We start from the raw sequence: 13,268 nt of genomic DNA, 5'->3' as shown, positions 1-13,268 counted from the left end.
GCCAACTGTCAAGCTCCCATGGACCCGAGCCAAAGATGATATACACACACTGCTTTCTCAACATAAACCACTGAGCGCAGCCAAGCTGCAAAACAGATGTCAGGCACTGTGGCTGCACAGTGGTGGTCCCTTTGAGAGGACCTGGCTATCTGTGTGTTTATCCAGCCCTTTTTTTTCAACATGTCTTCGATTTCTGTTACTTTCATTCATGTTTTTGTACATTAATAATACCGATCCACTCCGTTTGTTAATACAACATACCGCCACGTTATTCCTATGCCTTTGTCCTCTTTGCTTACAGTTAGTCTTTCACACTCATATCATTACATCACATTATAAAAAAGAAGAGAGAGCTTTTTTTTTCTTTTCTTCATGGAACTTTGTAACATTGACATTGGCTTTATTATCTGGAGAAAGTTCTTGGTTCTGCGCTTGGATAGCCAGTTTTCCCTTTAAAGAGAAGTTCAGCTCTGACAGATTGACTCCCAAAGCAAGATTTAGACAGTTGCACTCGCAACCATGTGGATAAAATACTCTGCATGGGGATGGAGCTAACTGCTCACACTGGCGGGCTCAGATAGCAGAGATGCTGTTTCCATTTGTGATGAGTGTTGGGATGTTGTATTCCGTCTTGTTCACACTATATCTGAACAACAACAGCAAATCTAATGAGAAATTTCGAGAATGAATTAAGTTGTTCAATGGTCAAATTGTTAATCACAAGGACCTCACATTTTGTAAATTTCCATCTTAGTTTCTCTATTGTAATGGAAACGACTGAGGATGAGAAGCGCTGCAACTGTGCGGAAAAGCACTAATGTTTTCCAACGTCAATATTTCTATGTAATTTAATTTCCTGTAGTCGTGTGTTTGTCTTTGTTGCCTTGAATTTAAAAGTGTCGAGCCAGCCAGGAGTCGAACCTAGAATCTTCTGATCCGTAGTCAGACGCGTTATCCATTGCGCCACTGGCCCATGAAAAAGCAGTAGTACCTGCCTTTTCCCACAGTTTTGTCTGCCAGGAGCGTTTCATCTGGAATTCTTCACTTTTGTGACTTGTTTCAGTAAAACATGCTCACTTCACTTAAACTGAGCAGAGTGCAGTGTGAGAGACTTTCACAAATGCGAATCCTCTCCATATTCAACAACTGTATGCAAATTAAATCCTTTGATGATACTTCGGAATCTATTGTAGATAATAAACAAGCCAGCCAGGAGTCGAACTGGAAAAAGTATCAGGAAAAAAACTAATAATCCTAATTTTTTTGTGCAAACAGCATCAGGAAGTTGTAGAGTCACACTGTCATTCCAAAGGCAACTTGTGTTAATGACGACAACATTTCAGTTTGTGCAAGAGCCACAAAACCACACATCATGTTTGCAGGTGCGTCTTCAGGTTCAACACAGGCTCAGTGGAACCACTTCATTCTACAATTTTCATGTTCACACGCTACCATGTCGCCTATATCCTCAGCTCCATGTCAGAGACACCAGTGCTTTTCTTCTCTTTTTCCTGTTGTCAGCAGTTTTGTGCTGCACTTCATTTAAAAGCGAAGCAATGTTTGTCTCAGATGTCTGACGGATTGGCCTGGTGTAGTGTTGTGCAACCAGCTCAAGCAAAACACAGATGTGTTTGGACCTGTGTGTAGTAGTTTTCTTGTGCACCTTTCAGTGTGTTCGGCCTTTTGCACTGACACTTTAGCACGTCATTTTAGGGACTGGCAGAGCTGCTCCAGAACTGTGTGCTCACATCCGTCCATATTAGACTCACGGAGGGAGACAAGAGAGTTCAGTCTAGGAATTCAGTCTCATCATCCAGGACGCTGTCCATGGGCTTCCTGGATGAAGCAGGAGAAATGTAACTTCTTTCATCACCTGGAGAAGGATTCACTTTCCAGTATGATGAATGCAGTATGCAGGTTGGTCTGTCAGTGTCTTCCTCTTCCTCTCTCTGCAACTGCTTTTACAACATTCGTATGTAAATTAAAATCTCCAATGCTACTTCTGAATCAATTGCAGATAATAAACGAGCCAGCCAGGAGTCGAACCTAGAATCTTCTGATCCGTAGTCAGACGCGTTATCCATTGCGCCACTGGCCCATGGAAAAACAGTACTGGCCACCTTTTCCCACAGTTTTGTCTGCCAGGAGCGTTTCACACAATTCCTTTGAATGCTGACTGATCGCTTGGATGAAACATGGCCCTTTTCCATGAGTACCTACTCAGCTCTACTTGACTGCCTTGACTTGGTTATTAGGAATTTCCATTTTATATTAGCACCTGGTACCCAATACTTTTTTGATAAGGTTATACTGACCAACTTTTCCAATAGTTACGCCTGCCAGAGAGTTTAATCTGGAGTGCTGTAATTCCGTTTGATTGTGACTAGTTTGAGTGAAACACGCTGACTTCAATTAAACGTTTTGTTTAATACTTAACATTGCCTGGAAATTTAATTTCTTGCAGGTGTGTGCTGATCTTCATTACCTTGAATTTAAAAGCACCGAGCCAGCCAGGAGTCGAACCTAGAGTCTTCTGATCCGTAGTCAGACGCGTTATCCATTGCGCCACTGGCCCGTGAAAATGCAGTGGAGAGCACCTTTTCCCACAGTTTTGTCTGCCAGGAGAGTTTCATGTAACTTGAAAGGGCCTCAGGCCAGTAGGGCTCAAACCATGTTAGTAAGAAGTTAGAAGAGAAAAAAAGTGCAAAGCAGAACAGTGCAGTATAGGTAGCCAATGTAAACAACATCACAGTGATCCGCCAATCCCGTGATGCTCTGCAATGGGATGTCAGCCTTTTGAACCCTATATTTGTCCAGGCACTTTAATAGTGGGCCAACTGGGGCGGGATGTTGACCATACACACGATGGTGGGGCAGAGTTGGCCTAACTAAAGCTAAAAATGTTTTTATTCTGATCCAAACTATCCAATCTTGAAAATTAAAAGAATAGTTTCAGAAATTTGGCGGCATCCGTCCTCGTGATGTTGGAGTATGAACATTGTATCTAGGCCTGGGCGATTATATGATCGTGATTGGTGATCGCGCTTAATTTCCAGTCGATCACGGTGATCAGCTGAGAGCACATTTACTCGATCAGACATGGCAGAAATGTGCGTAACACAGCCAATCACAGTCGACTTTTTCCTGCTCAACTCCCGCCTGTAAGTTGTCTGAGAAGTAAACAGAGATGAACGTGGAGCTGAGGGCAGCGAAGCAGAGGAAGTCAGTAATGCCTCGGCGTTATCCTCTGAAGATGAGGCTGCTGGTGACAGGAAAGGCTGCTCCACCCGCACCGCTGCTAGCATACCGCTGCTAGCACACCGATCCGCAAGGAATCTGGTCTTTTGAGTCCAGGAACTACTGGTGATACAGTTTAACTAACGATTGTTCAGTTCTTCTCTTTTACTGAAAATGACGGGGCATCGCATTATTGAACATATCACCATGTCTTGCCGCTAACACTCTTCTTCTAACAACATGCAGAGAGAGCCTGCAGCGCTGCAGCGCCCCTCTTCTTCTGTGGTGTCTGTGTAAAACAAGGTTGAACATGCAAACAGCACACCTAGTGGCATGAAGTGCAAATGCAGTCATGACGTTGTCTGTGGCTGTGGTCTGAATGAGGATCTCCCTGGAGTTATTCCAAATGTTTCAGAAACCAGAATATTTATCTTAACACGAATATTGACTGCACGTCGAATATTGACTCCATGTCGTCTTTTCAGGCCACTGCACCATACGAGCAACATTTTAAGAGGAGAAAAACGATTACTTTTGTCTATTTTTTTTATATTATTGTAGTTATGTACTGTTACATTTTAAGTCTAATCTGTCCAATCTAGATTATTTAAATTTTGTACATTTGGTGCAAGCATTAATGATGGCAGCAGCATATTTAGCATCAGAACTTGAAAATAATGTTTGTTCTAAAGCACCTTCATTATCCCCAGGCGGTTTCTTTAGTTTTTTAATATTTTATAGCAACAAAAATCCTCAGGCCTGTAAACTGTCACACTCTAACTAACAATCATTCAGTTCTTCTCTTTTACTGAAAAAACAATGCATCGCAAGATTTTATTATCTTGGTGCTAGATTTTTTTTCCATTTACTGCACTGTTCAGTGAGATTGTTGTTATATTTTTCTATGTTTATATTATTTAATTTGCATTGCTATTTACTTGGTTTGTTAATAAAATGTTAAACAATTCTGTAGTTCTAGTTTTCAGTGCAGATGCTTTAAAACTGGTTTAAAAACAATATAACATATCGTGATTTTAATCGAGATTGAATGATATGAAGAAAAAAATCGTGATCATTTTTTTTGCCATATCGCCCAGCCCTAATTGTATCTAACAAATGAGACAAGCAGAAGTCCAAACTATAATCTTCTGATACACAGTCAGTTGCGTTATCCATTGAACCACTAGGAAAGTCCGACATCACTCCACAAGGATACGCCCACTTCCGGGGCCAAACGCGTCTGCGCTCCGTAGGCACAACGTGTAAAACAATTCAAAACAATAGACGTAAATCTCTTTACAGTTGCTTCTTTTTTTCCGGGGAAACCTCAGAGAGGATTCAAAAGGGTCTGAATTCTTGTAACTCCGGTCGGGTGGCAAATGTAAGCATTACACAGGGTGTAATTAAAGGTAAAGTCCAGGCGTCTATGAAGTAGAAGCTCTACGATGTCGAGGTGAGTTAACCAGTGCTCTCTGGCTTTTCATGCTGTATATACCGCTCCCTTGGCTTTTAAGTAGCCTTGGTTAAGACTGAGATAGATTTATATTATGAATAGATTTGTGTTATGTAACATTTCACTTGTTCAAATAGATATATAACGTGTTGTGTCTCTTGTTAGCTAAATGCTAACAGGTGGCTATAATGACTTGAAATCAAGCTGTCATTGTCTCTAAGAAATAACTTAAGAGTGTGTTAGGGTGAGGGTTCCTTGGGTGCTTTGAAAGGCGCTTTTTAAATCAAATAAATTATTATTATTATTAGGCCCGAGCCCCTGGCCTGCCAAGGGCGAAGGGCCTATTGTTTCTGCAACACAGACAACGACTCGTCGAGCGCGCAGCGCTCGACCTCAGGCCTTTCACACGCTCAAGACACACAACGATGACAAGTCGAGCGCACAGCGCTCGACCACAGACATCATACAACATGTCCAGACACACACACACCGACACGCACTCACACATACGCGTGTACAAACACAAACGCACACACACACACGAATTTTCGAGCGCGCAGCGCTCGACCACAGGCCTTTCACACACTCAAACGTACAAAAATGACAAGTCGAGCGCACAGCGCTCGACCTCAGACATAGGCCAACATGTCCAGACACACACACCCCGACATGCACTCATACACATGTGTACAAATACAAAAAACACACACACACTCTCACACACAAACATGACTTGTCGAGCGCGTAGCGCTCGACCACAGACATTCACACTCTCAAACACCTCACAGACGCGTCCGGCTTGTCGAGACCTTTCCGAAAATATATAACATGTGGGCGAAATAATGGCAGAAAAAAAAAAAGCATATTGTTTTTGCAAAAAATATTATTAGGCCCGAGCCCCTGGCCTGCCAAGGGCGAAGGGCCTATTGTTTCTGCAACACAGACAACGACTAGTCGAGCGCGCAGCGCTCGACCTCAGGCCTTTCACACTCTCAAAACACACAACGATGACAAGTCGAGCGCGCAGCGCTCGACCTCAGACATCATTCAACATGTCCAGCACACACACACCGACACGCACTCACACATAGGCGTGTACAAACACAAAAACGCACACACACACACGATTTTTCGAGCGCGCAGCGCTCGACCAAGGCCTTTCACACACTTAAACGCACAAAAATGACAAGTCGAGCGCGCAGCGCTCGACCTCAGACGTAGGCCAACATGTCCAGAGACATACACCCCGACATGCACTCACACACATGCGTACAAATACAAAAAACGCACACACACTCTCACACACAAACATGACTTGTCGAGCGCGTAGCGCTCGACCACAGACATTCACACTCTCAAACACCTCACAGACGCATCGGGCTTGTCGAGACCTTTCCGAAAATATATAATATGTGGGCGAAATAATGGCAGAAAAAAAAATCGCATATTGTTTTTGCAAAAAATATTATTCTTTCTTTCTTCTTCTTCTTCTTCTTCTTCTGCTCTTTAAACAGGAATTTGACCCCCTAAACATGCTTGAAAACTCACCAAATTTTGCACAAAATTCAGTTCCGGTGAAAAATTTTTTTTAATAAGAATTTCAATATTGGGATTTAAAAATTGGCTCTACAGCGCCACCTGCAAAACCCAAAATGCATTGTGTCAATGGGAGGGGGTCCGCAATAAACTTTGTCGTACAACCACAAAATTCGGTATACACATACGTCTTGTCGGGACAAACAAAAAATATTATTATGACCCCACCCTCAGAAAAGCATGAAAGCAGCTATCTGGGATTGAATTTTCAAAAATGCTGACTCAGCGTTTTCCAGGACGTCGTACAAAATGTTCGTTTTGATCGCGCGCTTCTCCGAATGAGCTGAAATTTGGTGGAGACCATCTACACAAGTAGACAACTAAAAGTTATCCAATTCACAAATCTTCAGATCACGGTTTCCGCGTGGCAACGCCGCAAAGTTGATGTCAAATTTTGCCATTTTTTCAGTGTGATAAATGGCTGCCATTCGTACATAACACATCCAATCTCAACCAAATCTTAAACACTTATTGACCCTTCTTATCTGGACATATTGAAAATGAAATTTTGAAAATCGGCGTTACAGCGCCCCCTACAGAATCAAAATGCAATCTGTATGGGGAGTCAAATTATTAGTTTATCAGAAATGAATGGAATTTGTGTGATAATTCCTTCATGTCGTCCCGATCAAGAAAGCAAATGGTAACCATATTGTAATATCAACGGTGTTGCCGTGGCGATGGCTTAAGTTCCCCATGTTATCCTAATGGGCCAAAGTGAAAAATCTCCCATCAAATCAATTTTACTTGTTGCCATGGAAATGTGCCAAATTTGACAAACATCAATGAACGAGTAAAACGGGGCGGGTCAGGTAAGCAGCGGGCGAGGGCCTTTTGACGCCGCTCGCGGCTTTAATTAGGCCCGAGCCCCTGGCCTGCCAAGGGCGAAGGGCCTATTGTTTCTGCAACACAGAGAACGACTAGTCGAGCGCGTAGCGCTCGACCTCAGGCCTTTCACACTCTCAAAACACACAACGATGACAAGTCGAGCGCGCAGCGCTCGACCACAGACATCATTCAACATGTCCAGACACACACACACCGACACGCACTCACACATACGCATGTACAAACACAAAAACGCACACACACACACGAATTTTCGAGCGCGTAGCGCTCGACCAAGGCCTTTCACACACTCAAACGTACAATAATGACAAGTCGAGCGCGCAGCGCTCGACCTCAGACATAGGCCAACATGTCCAGACACACACACCCCGACATGCACTCATACACACGTGTACAAATACAAAAAACGCACACACACTCTCACACACAAACATGACTTGTCGAGCGCGTCGCGCTCGACCACAGACATTCACACTCTCAAACACCTCACAGACGCGTCGGGCTTGTCGAGACCTTTCCGAAAATATATAACATGTGGGCGAAATAATGTCAGGAAAAAAAATCGCATATTGTTTTTGCAAAAAATATTATTCTTTCTTTCTTTCTTTCTTTCTTCTTCTTCTTCTTCTTCTTCTTCTTCTGCTCTTTAAACAGGAATTTGACCCCCTGAACATGCTCGAAAACTCACCAAATTTTGCACAAAATTCAGTTCCGGCGAAAAATTTTTTTTAATATGAATTTCAATATTGGGATTTAAAAATTGGCCCTACAGCGCCACCTGCAAAACCCAAAATGCATTGCGTCGATGGGAGGGAGTCCGCAAAAAACTTTGTCGTACAGCCACAAAAGTTGGTATACACATGCGCGTTGTCGGGACAAACAAAAAATATTATTATGACCCCGACTTCAAAACAGCAGGAAAGCAGCGAGCTGGGATTGAATTTTCAAAAATGCCGAGTCAGCGTTTTCCATGACGTCGTACAAAATGTTCGTTTTGATCGCGCGCTTCTCCAAATGAGCTGAAATTTGGTGGACACCATCTACACAAGTAGACAATTAAAAGTTATCCAATTCACAAATCTTCAGATAACGGTTTCCGCGTGGCAACGCCGCAAAGTTGATGTCAAATTTTGCCATTTTTTCAGTGTCATAAATGGCTGCCATTTCTACATAATGACTCCAATCCAAACCAAATTTTAAACACTGATTAATCCTTCCTTCCTGGACACATAGACAGTTAAATTTTGAAAATCGGCGTTACAGCGCCCCCTACAGAATCAAAATGAAATCTGTATGGGGAGTAAAATTATTAGTTTATCAGAAATTAATGGAATTTGGGTGATAATTCCGTCATGTGGTCTCGATCAAAAAAGCAAATGGTAACCATATTGTATTATCAACGGTGTTGCCGTGGCGATGGCTGAAGTTCCCCATGTTATTCTAATGGGCCCAAGTGAAAAATCTCCCATCAAATCAATTTTAACTTGTTGCCATGGAAATGTGCCAAATTTGACAAACATCAATGAAAGAACGAAATGGGGCGGGTCAGGTAAGCGGCGGGCGAGGGCCTTTTGACGCCGCTCGCGGCTTTAATTAGGCCCGAGCCCCTGGCCTGCCAAGGGCGAAGGGCCTATTGTTTCTGCAACACAGACAACGACGAGTCGAGCGCGCAGCGCTCGACCTCAGGCCTTTCACACTCTCAAAACACACAATGACGACAAGTCGAGCGCGCAGCGCTCGACCACAGACATCATTCAACCTGTCCAGACACACACACACTGACACGCACTCACACATACACGTGTACAAACACAAAAACGCACACACACACATGAATTTTCGAGCGCGCAGCGCTCGACCAAGGCCTTTCACACACTCAAACGTACCAAAATGACAAGTCGAGCGTGCAGCGCTCGACCTCAGACATAGGCCAACATGTCCAGACACACACACCCCGACATGCACTCATACACACGTGTGCAAATACAAAAAACACACACACACTCTCACACACAAACATGACTTGTCGAGCGCGTAGCGCTCGACCACAGACATCCACACTCTCAAACACCTCACAGACGCGTCGGGCTTGTCGAGACCTTTCCGAAAATATATAACATGTGGGCGAAATAATGGCAGAAAAAAAAAAAGCATATTGTTTTTGCAAAAAATATTATTCTTTCTTTCTTTCTTTCTTTCTTTCTTTCTTCTTCTTCTTCTTCTGCTCTTTAAACTGGAATTTCACCCCCTGAACATGCTCGAAAACTCACCAAATTTTGCACAAAATTCAGTTCCGGTGAAAAATTTTTTTTAATATGTGTTTCAATATTGGGATTTAAAAATTGGCCCTACAGCGCCACCTGCAAAACCCAAAATGCATTGCGTCAATGGGAGGGGGTCCGCAATAACGTTTGTCGTACAGCCAAAAAATTCGGTATACAGATGCGCGTCGTCAGGACAAACAAAAAATGTTATTATGACCCCGACCTCAGAACAGCCGGAAAGCAGCGAGCTGGGATTGACTTTTCAAAATTGCTGAGTCAGCGTTTTCCAGGACGTCGTACAAAATGTTCGTTTTGATCGCGCGCTTCTCCAAATGAGCTGAAATTTGGTGGACACCATCTACACAAGTAGACAATTAAAAGTTATCCAATTCACAAATCTTCAGATTACGGTTTCCACGTGGCAACGCCGCAAAGTTGATGTCAAATTTCGCCATTTTTTCAGTGTGATAAATGGCTGCCATTTCTACATAATGACTCCAATCCAAACCAAATTCTAAACACTGATTAATCCTTCCTTCCTGGATACATTGACATTGAAATTTTGAAAATCGGTGTTACAGCGCCCCCTCCAGAATCAAAATAAAATCTGTATGGGGAGTAAAATTATTAGTTTATCAGAAATGAATGGAATTTGGGTGATAATTCCTTCATGTCGTCCCGATCAAAAAAGCAAATGGTAACCATATTGTAATATCAACGGTGTTGCCGTGGCGATGGCTGAAGTTCCCCATGTTATTCTAATGGGCCCAAGTGAAAAATCTCCCATCAAATCAATTTTACTTGTTGCCATGGAAATGTGCCAAATTTGACAAACATCCATGAAAGAATAAAGCGGGGCGGGTCAGGTAAGCAGCGGGCGAGGGCCTTTTGACGCCGCTCGCGGCTTTAATATTCTTTCTTTCTTTCTTTCTTTAGGCCCGAGCCCCTGGCCTGCCAAGGGCGAAGGGCCTATTGTTTCTGCAACACAGACAACGACTAGTCGAGCGCGCAGCGCTCGACCTCAGGCCTTTCACACTCTCAAAACACACAACGATGACCAGTCGAGCGCGCAGCGCTCGACCTCAGACATCATTCAACATGTCCAGACACACACACACCGACACGCACTCACACATACGCGTGTACAAACACAAAAACGCACACACACACACGAATTTTCGAGCGCGCAGCGCTCGACCACAGGCCTTTCACACACTCAAACGTCCTAAAGTGACAAGTCGAGCGTGCAGCGCTCGACCTCAGACATAGGCCAACATGTCCAGACACACACACCCCGACATGCACTCATACACACCTGTACAAATACAAAAAACGCACACACATTCTCACACACAAACACGAATTGTCGAGCGCGTAGCGCTCGACCACAGACATTCACACTCTCAAACACCTGAGTGACGCGTCGGGCTTGTCGAGACCTTTCCGAAAATATATAACATGTGGGCGAAATAATGGCAGAAAAAAAAATCGCATATTGTTTTTGCAAAAAATATTATTCTTTCTTTCTTTCTTTCTTTCTTTCTTTCTTCTTCTTCTTCTTCTGCTCTTTAAACAGGAATTTGACCCCCTGAACATGCTCGAAAACTCACCAAATTTTGCACAAAATTCAGTTCCGGCGAAAAATTTTTTTTAATATGAATTTCAATATTGGGATTTAAAAATTGGCCCTACAGCGCCACCTGCAAAACCCAAAATGCATTGCGTCGATGGGAGGGAGTCCGCAAAAAACTTTGTCGTACAGCCACAAAAGTTGGTATACACATGCGCGTTGTCGGGACAAACAAAAAATATTATTATGACCCCGACTTCAAAACAGCAGGAAAGCAGCGAGCTGGGATTGAATTTTCAAAAATGCCGAGTCAGCGTTTTCCATGACGTCGTACAAAATGTTCGTTTTGATCGCGCGCTTCTCCAAATGAGCTGAAATTTGGTGGACACCATCTACACAAGTAGACAATTAAAAGTTATCCAATTCACAAATCTTCAGATAACGGTTTCCGCGTGGCAACGCCGCAAAGTTGATGTCAAATTTTGCCATTTTTTCAGTGTCATAAATGGCTGCCATTTCTACATAATGACTCCAATCCAAACCAAATTTTAAACACTGATTAATCCTTCCTTCCTGGACACATAGACAGTTAAATTTTGAAAATCGGCGTTACAGCGCCCCCTACAGAATCAAAATGAAATCTGTATGGGGAGTAAAATTATTAGTTTATCAGAAATTAATGGAATTTGGGTGATAATTCCGTCATGTGGTCTCGATCAAAAAAGCAAATGGTAACCATATTGTATTATCAACGGTGTTGCCGTGGCGATGGCTGAAGTTCCCCATGTTATTCTAATGGGCCCAAGTGAAAAATCTCCCATCAAATCAATTTTAACTTGTTGCCATGGAAATGTGCCAAATTTGACAAACATCAATGAAAGAACGAAATGGGGCGGGTCAGGTAAGCGGCGGGCGAGGGCCTTTTGACGCCGCTCGCGGCTTTAATTAGGCCCGAGCCCCTGGCCTGCCAAGGGCGAAGGGCCTATTGTTTCTGCAACACAGACAACGACTAGTCGAGCGCGCAGCGCTCGACCTCAGGCCTTTCACACTCTCAAAACACACAACGATGACAAGTCGAGCGCGCAGCGCTCGACCACAGACATCATTCAACATGTCCAGACACACACACACCGACACGCACTCACACATACGCGTGTACAAACACAAAAATGCACACACACACACGAATTTTCGAGCGCGCAGCGCTCGACCACAGGCTTTTCACACACTCAAACGTACAAAAGTGACAAGTCGAGCGCGCAGCGCTCGACCTCAGACATAGGCCAACATGTCCAGACACACACACCCCGACATGCACTCATACACACGTGTACAAATACAAAAAACGCACACACACTCTCACACACAAACATGACTTGTCGAGCGCGTAGCGCTCGACCACAGACATTCACACTCTCAAACACCTCACAGACGCGTCGGGCTTGTCGAGGCCTTTCCGAAAATATATAACATGTGGGCGAAATAATGGCAGAAAAAAAAATCGCACATTGTTTTTGCAAAAAATATTATTCTTTCTTTCTTTCTTTCTTTCTTTCTTCTTCTTCTTCTTCTTCTGCTCTTTAAACTGGAATTTGACCCCCTGAACATGCTCGAAAACTCACCAAATTTTGCACAAAATTCAGTTCCGGCGAAAAATTTTTTTTAATATGTGTTTCAATATTGGGATTTAAAAATTGGCTCTACAGCGCCACCTGCAAAACCCAAAATGCATTGCGTCAATGGGAGGGGGTCCGCAAAAAAGTTTGTCGCACAGCCACAAAATTCGGTATACACATGCGCGTTGTCGGGACAAACAAAAAATATTATTATGACCCCGTCCTCAAAACAGCAGGAAAGCAGCAATCTGGGATTAAATTTTCAAAAATGCTGAGTCAGCGTTTTCCAGGACGTCGTACAAAATGTTCGTTTTGATCGTGCACTTCTCCGAATTAGCTGAAATTTGGTGGACACCATCTACACAAGTAGACAATTAAAAGTTATCCAATTCACAAATCTTCAGATCACGGTTTCCGCGTGGCAACGCCGCAAAGTTGATGTCAAATTTTGCCATTTTTTCAGTGTGATAAATGGCTGCCATTTCTACATAATGACTCCAATCCAAACCAAATTTTAAACACTGATTAATCCTTCCTTCCTGGACACACAGACCGTTAAATTTTGAAAATCGGCGTTACAGCGCCCCCTACAGAATCAAAATGAAATCTGTATGGGGAGTAAAATTATTAGTTTGTCAGAAATTAATGGAATTTGGGTGATAATTCCGTCATGTGGTCTCGAT

The 13,268-nt window shown here is 43.2% G+C and overlaps 3 non-coding genes across 3 annotated transcripts; all 3 read right to left on the bottom strand.

Moving 5' to 3' along the window:
- Window positions 1–900: 900 nt before the first annotated feature.
- trnar-acg (transfer RNA arginine (anticodon ACG)) lies at window positions 901–973 on the bottom strand. Its single transcript has one exon. It is a non-coding gene; the product is annotated as a tRNA-Arg (tRNA).
- A 1,052-nt stretch (window positions 974–2,025) lies between these two features.
- Window positions 2,026–2,098, bottom strand: trnar-acg (transfer RNA arginine (anticodon ACG)). Its single transcript has one exon. It is a non-coding gene; the product is annotated as a tRNA-Arg (tRNA).
- Window positions 2,099–2,502: 404 nt separating this feature from the next.
- On the bottom strand, window positions 2,503–2,575 carry trnar-acg (transfer RNA arginine (anticodon ACG)). Its single transcript has one exon. It is a non-coding gene; the product is annotated as a tRNA-Arg (tRNA).
- Between the last annotated feature and the right edge of the window lie 10,693 nt (window positions 2,576–13,268).

The sequence above is a fragment of the Salarias fasciatus genome, chromosome 5 (assembly GCF_902148845.1).
Source record: "Salarias fasciatus chromosome 5, fSalaFa1.1, whole genome shotgun sequence".
NCBI classification, from domain to species: domain Eukaryota; kingdom Metazoa; phylum Chordata; class Actinopteri; order Blenniiformes; family Blenniidae; genus Salarias; species Salarias fasciatus.
This window is presented reverse-complemented; position numbering and strand designations above follow the sequence as displayed.